The sequence below is a fragment of the Cyprinodon tularosa genome, unplaced genomic scaffold (assembly GCF_016077235.1).
Source record: "Cyprinodon tularosa strain WSP-4 unplaced genomic scaffold, ASM1607723v1 ctg87, whole genome shotgun sequence".
Taxonomy (NCBI): domain Eukaryota; kingdom Metazoa; phylum Chordata; class Actinopteri; order Cyprinodontiformes; family Cyprinodontidae; genus Cyprinodon; species Cyprinodon tularosa.
The window spans coordinates 2461630-2469167 of record NW_024039640.1 but is presented as its reverse complement, the minus strand read 5'-3'; positions in this window follow the sequence as shown (position 1 = coordinate 2469167).

Here is a 7538-nt window from a genome sequence, read left to right as displayed (position 1 = left end):
GGATTGTGAAACAAAACCCATTCAAAAATGTGGGGGAGATTCACAAAGAGTGGACTGCAGCTGGAGTGAGTGCTTCAAGAACCACCACACACAGACGTATGAAAGACATGGGTTTCTGCTGTCGCATTCCTTGTGTCAAGCCACTCTTGAACCACAGACAGCGTCAGAAGCGTCTTGCCTGGGCTAAAGAGAAACAGGACTGGACTGCTGGTGAGTGGTCCAAAGTCATGTTCTCTGATGAAAGTAAATTTTGCATTTCCTTTGGAAATCAAGGTCCCAGAGTCTGGAGGAAAAGAAGAGAGGCACTTCATCCACGTTGCTTGAAGTCCAGTGTAAAGTTTCCACAGTCAGTGATGGTTTGGGTTGCCATGTCATCTGCTGGTGTTGGTCCATTGTGTTTTCTGAGGTCCAGGGTCAACGCAGCCACATACCAGGAAGTTTTAGAGCACTTCATGCTTCCTGCAGCTGACCAACTTTTTGGAGATGCAGATTTCATTTTCCAACAGGACTTGGCACCTGCACACAGTGCCAAAGCTACCAGTACCTGGTTGAAGGACCATGGTATCCCTGTTCTTAATTGGCCAGCAAACTCTCCTGACCTTAACCCCATAGAAAATCTATGGGGTATTGTGAAGAAGAAGATGCAATACACCAGACCCAACAATTCAGAAGAGCTAAAAGCCACTATTAGAGCAACCTGGGCTATCATAACACCTGAGCAGTGCCACAGACTGATCGACTCCATGCCACGCCGCATTGCTGCAGTAATACAGGCCAAAGGAGGCCCAACTAAATACTGAGTGCTGTACATGCTCATACTTTTCATGTTCATACTTTTCAGTTGGCCAACATTTCTATAAATCCTTTGTTTTTATTGGTCTTCAGTAATATTCTAATTTTCTGATATGATGAATTTGAGATTTTCATTTGTTGTCATTTGTAATCATCAAAATTAAACAAAATAAACATCTGAAATATATGAGTTTGTATGTAATGTATGAATATAATATACAAGTTTCACTTTTTAAATGGAATTACTGAAATCAATCTACTTTTTCATGATATTCTAATTTTATGACCAGCACCTGTAGGTTCTCTTGCCTTCCCATTATGATAGTAACAAATTTATATAATTAACATTCCTTTGTATCATTTTAAAGAATTATACTTCCGTGGGTTTCTAAAATAACAAATAATAAGGAAAGATGTCTTTGACTGAATGGAAAGAAGTAGGGAAAATTTAGTGGTTAAATATTAAACTGCTTCACAGATTAGGTCATACCTTATAAACACAGCAACATTCCCCAAAAGTAAAAAAAAAGTGTAATATTATATATACATTTCACATTACAAAATCAATGCTTCCGGAGACTATAAACAATTTTTTCTCAAGCATTTCTTTTTGTTGAAACTTTTTTTTTTTGCTAAACAAATGTAATAAGAAACGTAAATCTTTAGAATTAAGGGGATATATGCTGAATTACTTTGTAAAGGCTTAAAGGTAATAAAATAAGGGGAGATATGAACGTTAAACATAGTCTATAATCCTCTGCTTTTTGATATTTCTTTATTTTAGGTTCTGTAACTGATTAATTTGCCTTCTGTCAGTTAAATGAAAATACTCGCTTGTCCACTGTTTTATCAGTCAGGCAGTTTTATTTGTTCCAATATCTTTAGTGTTCTGCTTGTGACAGTAATGCTTTTTTTTGTCTCTGCTTAGTTTCTGGTGTCTTCTTGGCTGTATTTTTGCCATACTTCCAGAAAGCATGAAATACAATAAATACACAAAACTCCAATTCTATATTCCTAGTCTGGTTTATTTATTATTCTGATTCAATATGATTTACTTAAGTTTAGTATATCAATATTATCAAAGTTACTATACAGTATTACAAAGATGTCCAGGTACTCCATTGTGACTTTTGAAAGTTTATCACTACAATGACAACAGCAATGAAATCCTGCAGCTTAACGTAAGAGAAGCCGGAAATCTAAATTAGGGCTGCCAGAACATATGAGTGAAAAATAAATTCCTTACCAACTGAGTTAATTGAGCAAAACCATAGCTGCAGTTGACTTAAAGATGAAACATTTCACATGAGATATCCAGCTCAGGAGGTGAGACACCCCGATCCCACTGCAGAGGTCTGCAACAAGTCCCGGACAACTGTGTTATAATTTAAGCTCTGTTGATTAAATGAAACATGCTGAGCTACACCCCAATTTACATCATGAGGTTCCCTTTCAACTCAAAAAAAAAAGAGCACAACAGAATAGAAGTTTTTTTAGGTAAAGAATAAACTACCATTGATTAAAAAAAAACTGCTCATTCCAGCAGCATGAAATCCATGTAAACAGTATTTTATGTCATTTTTGTAAAAAAAAAAGAAAAGAAAAAAAAAACACCTTTAACTGTCTGAGCATTTACATTTCTTCTGACTTCCTTAGAATTTGACTGTTTGTCCCACTTATTTCAGGAAAAAAACAAAAAAACAAACAAACAAACAGACAAATAAAAAAAACATTAAGTCCAAAACAAAAATACATAGTGTCACGTCTTGGTTGAGGTTTGGAGGACCCAAATGCAGAGGCAGAGAGGCTTAGGTGAATACTTGTAGTTTTAATGAAAAAATTGTTAACAAAGGCAGTCCAAAAATCCAACTAAAATGTAACAGACCAGAACCATGGAGACATCAAGGAAAAACACGTAGAAGGAGCCAGGGAGAGACGAGGGGAGACGATTGCAGCGATGACAGGACCAGCAACAACAGAGGAATCAACAAAGAGTGAGAGCAGAGGGAGAGCATAAATAGCTGACAGAGACAAAGGGAGGGCTAACGAGCTGACAAGGAGCAGGTGTGAGAGGAGACAACGAGGGAGCCAAGGGGAAAGAACACACACACACACACACACACACACACACAAGAGGGCAACAGAGGACAACAGAGAAACATGAGAACTAACATAAATCTAGAAATTACAACAAAATAGGAATTAAACCAATAAAACTAGAAAACAAGGAGCAAAGTAAAGCACAACGTAACCAAAACCATGACACTTAGGGCCGGATTTATCAAGATCCAATATTTGCGTGCAGTAATTTGCGCTCGCAAACTGGAATTTTGCGCGAGGGGCTGAACCATGGTTTGCGGGTGATTTAACAAGAGCGATTGCGTAACTGGTGGCAGGTGCAAAATTGTTGGAGACGCCCTATTTAAATGATGGTTTTGCGCGTTTTGTGGTTTGCGGCAAAGTAGTTTGTAGTTTTTGCAAACTAGTGCATTAAGAAATTTAAATCTTACAGTGACACCCCCACCCAATCCCAAAGAAAATATATATATACATATATCCCTGCGATGGACTGGTGACCTGTCCAGGGTGTACCCCGCCTCTCGCCCAATGACTGCTGGAGATAGGCACCAGCACCCCTCGCGACCCCACTTGGGACAAGCGTGTAAAGAAAATGGATGGATGGATGGATATATATATATATATAAACTTTGGCAACCTTTATTCCCTAAGGTGGTATGTGGCTGGATTTCTACTTCACTGCAGTAAAAAAAAACAAAAAACAGGTGTTTTGTATTGGCCTGTAGAAAAATGCACATACCAAATGGCTCACAAGAAGTGACTGTGAATGAGATGACTGCGCGCACTTCTGAAAAACGAGATTGGGAGATCCCAGATGCAAAAAAGTGCAATGTTGCAAGGAGTTTTGTGATATCTGGTATTGCGTGGGTCCTCCTTGTGGCTGGCTCCAAATCCATTCGGAGTTCCCCCAACAGCTCCAAAATGGCAATGCTGGATAAACGATATGTTTTGATGATCGTTTCCTCCTTCATTCCAAAAATATTCACACGGAGTGAAAAAATGCGTTCTCTGCGTCTCCTTGCTTCATTTCGATGTCTCCTTCTTGCGACAATAACCGCTGCCATGTGTGTGCAATTACGCATACAGACCATTTGCACCTTCTTTTGAAACGTGTTAAATATAGAGTCAGATACCGTTTGCAAAATTGCTTTCAGGTTTAATAAATCACTTTGCGAGTGCTAAAAAAATATATTTACATGTTCTCCTCCCACAAGACGCACTTTTGCGTGTAAACGCCCCATATTGCATATTCATTGCAGAAAAAGTACTAAATGGATAAGAGGCGCTATTTAGCACGTTTTAAAGACCAAATCCTTTTAGCACGCTGTTGATAGATCAGTTTGTACATTTTTTAGCGTGCGCAGTGAAATAGCTCACGTTTTTATACACGCAAACCTTTGATAGATCCGGCCCATAGAAAGTCTTTCCAAAAGCTCTATCAGCAATCACCCCCCTGCAATTAGAAACTTGCCCTCCCACCTTGTCTCTCTCACACACAAATACCTCTGCTCTGATTGCCATTGAATCAGCTTTGGTTTACTTAAGTGTAAAACTTTATTCAAAAATACTTCCAAATACTAGTCATGTACCTATTTTTTTTTTGTTTAGTTTTGTTTTGCTTTGTTTTTCTGCCATTTCTCTTACAGTAAATTTTTTTTTCAAAACTTGTTTTCACTTTTACATATTTCTTATTTCCTTTATTACCTCTTGTCTGTTCTTTTTATCCTTTTACAATATCAGGGATTCCCTTACAGGAGATTAAATAAAGCGCGCAGATGCACGCTCACGACGCTACGGAAGCCGGCAGACCAAACCAACGCATTCAGCTCGGCAAAGAACTCATGCTCTTCCTCAACACTGAAGTCCTCAGACATTTTTCTTTCGTTGTTTCTTTCTTTGCAAAGGTAAACAGCACATTTCTTCTTCTACGCTTGCATTATTGGCAGAGCAGACGCTGAATGCGCACTTTCATCTGGTTTGGTCTGCCGGCTTCCGTAGCGTCGTGTGCGCGCATGTGCGCGCTTTCAGGAAATCCTATACACTACTGTTTATGCTCTAAAAACATTCTAAATGACTTCGTTTCGAGTAAATTCTGGATAATACCCACTCAGGACGCTTGGAATACATTGGACGAGCAATATGGAGGAATATTGACACGTTTTTGTGGACTTTTATGGACCTTTCTGTCTCGGACACCATAGACCTCCATTATTTGAATGTCAGCAGACAGCAAGAAGCCTCCCAGATCTCCAGATGCATTTGAGATATCAAAAAAGTACTCCAGAGTGTTGTTCAGCATGGGGGTGAGTAGAAAATGAAGGCTAATGTTGTTTTGGGTGTACTATTCCTTTAACAGCTTATTAAACTTGATGAACTCTATCACATGGAAACCGGTAAAACATTTTCCAAAGACAGTAAATCACATGAACAGTTATTCCCTTATTCAACTGTTGTACTTCAAATGTACTTCAAATCCTAATGTTTAATTTTCTGCCAGAAAGAGAGTTTGTAAGGTTCCGTAAAAATTCAAAAAATATCAATATAAAATTCCAAAATATTTTTGAATTATTTTTTGAATTTTTACGGAATGACTATGACCTGGATGACTGAGAACCTTCATCAGCAGTTTGTAAGGTTATGTAAGGTTATATATTTTTTTCTTTTTTTTTATTTCCAGGCTAATGCCAAACTTAAGACACGATTTTCTACACTTTCATATTGAGTATTGAGTTTAGACAAATTTTTGTACTCCCCAAAAAGTAACTGAAGAGTTCATATTTTAAGCCTGGAAAAAAAAATGACTATTCTGTTTTTTTAATAAAAATGGAACTTCATTGATCTCAGATTGGAGAAACTTGTCTCTGCATTTAACCCATCCCCTTGGGGAGCAGTGTGCTGCCATTGTGGGGCACCCAGAGAGCAAGTCTGTGGGAGTGGGGCTTGAACTCTGAACCTCAGAATTCTAACCCCTAACCATTAGGCCGCCACTACCCATAATGAGATACAAAATTTCTTTAGAATGAGTTCCATGACCAAACTGTAGAAGCTTAGAAGCTGAAATCGCAATCCTTCCTCTATTTTCAGTGATGACTTTTCTCCTTTTTTACAAAGATGGCTTCCTTTACTCCTCTTTCATACCATCTGTCCTTTATATCAAAGATCTGTACATTTTGCTGCTCATCTTTGGGATGAACTAGTTTTGTCTGAATGTTGTTAAGTTTGAAATTAACTGGTATTTTAAGGTTTGAGAAATTCCTTTTAAGTTTCTCAGAAACTCCTGACATATATGGAATTAAAATGTTTTTGCATATTTCGGTTAACTTAAAAATGCCAAGTTTGGATAACCAAATGCTTCAAGTGATTTCTTGACATGTGTCTGTTCTTTTCATTTCTCCTTTGCAACTGGGGGAATATTGTCAGCCGGGTAACTCTGAGTTGAGTTCTGATCTCAGAAAGTTTGTGTCCTAATGGGTGACGTTAGTTGAGCTGTATGTGTGTGTGTGTTTGTTTCCAGTACACCTCAGGACTAGGACTCATATTGTCCTTAATGTGCAAAGCACAGTCCACAAAAGACATGTCATTCTTGACATCCTCTCTAGTGAACTTGATGTTTCCGTCACTGAGTTGATCTAATTGGTGAATGCCTCAACTTCCTGGGTTTGGATTTTGACCCAAGTGCCATGCACATATCTGGATCAAAGACTAGGTAGTTTCCCCTTATATGTGCTGAGGGCTCTGCTCTCCACCTTCTCCACGTAGATATTCACCGTAAAAGGTGAAACTGTAGAGCCAATAGCACATATATGTTTCTATCTGTAAAAGATCTCCCTGAAGAGATCTAGTTCTCCCTGTGGTCGTTAGGGGATGGTCCAACATGTCACAAGACTGGTTAGGTGTTACGGTAGGTCTGTCTTCTATAAGGTACTTATATAGACCTATTGAACATGAAAATTAATAAACTGGATAATAAGCTTAATGTCTGCATCTGTCTCCTTGAACCCCAGTCAGCCTCGGCAGATGGCCGCTCACACCAAGCCTAGATCTGCTGGAGGCACCTTCCTGTTAAAATGGATTTTTCCTCTCCACTGTAGCTACATGCATGCTTGGTGTCTAGCATGATTCTGCCCTTTTTGGATCTTTTGGTTTTGTTTAAGTTTACTTCTTTTGTTTTTTATTTGCACTGTGATTAATTTTATTCTTTTATTTGTAGGCCATTGGTTTCATTTCCATTTTGTGTGATTCTAGTATTTTTCTGGTTTCATTTGAGCACTGTTGTATCGTTTGCTCACTGCTGCCACTCTCCTTTCCCTTAGCTTCCTTCTAGATCCTTCTGTCCAACCCTGCTCCCAATCTATTATCCAATCCATTCATTGCTGCATTTGACATATACAATTCTCATCTGCAGTTACAATTCGCTGGATTATCTTTATTCCTTAGGTTTATTCCCCCCTAGTTTTTGAGTTTCTTGTTAATTGGTTGTGGATTATGGCTCTTTCATAAAATTTAGCAAAACATCTCTCTGCCTCTTCATCTTTGCCTTTGGGTCCTCAAAAAGAATCCACTAATCCTGACAGTGTGGGCGATTGTTGTCGAGTCAATCAGTCGACGCAATCAGTTGGTTTTCCTTAGAAAGAAAACTTTGAATCAATTTGACTGTATGAGCTGGT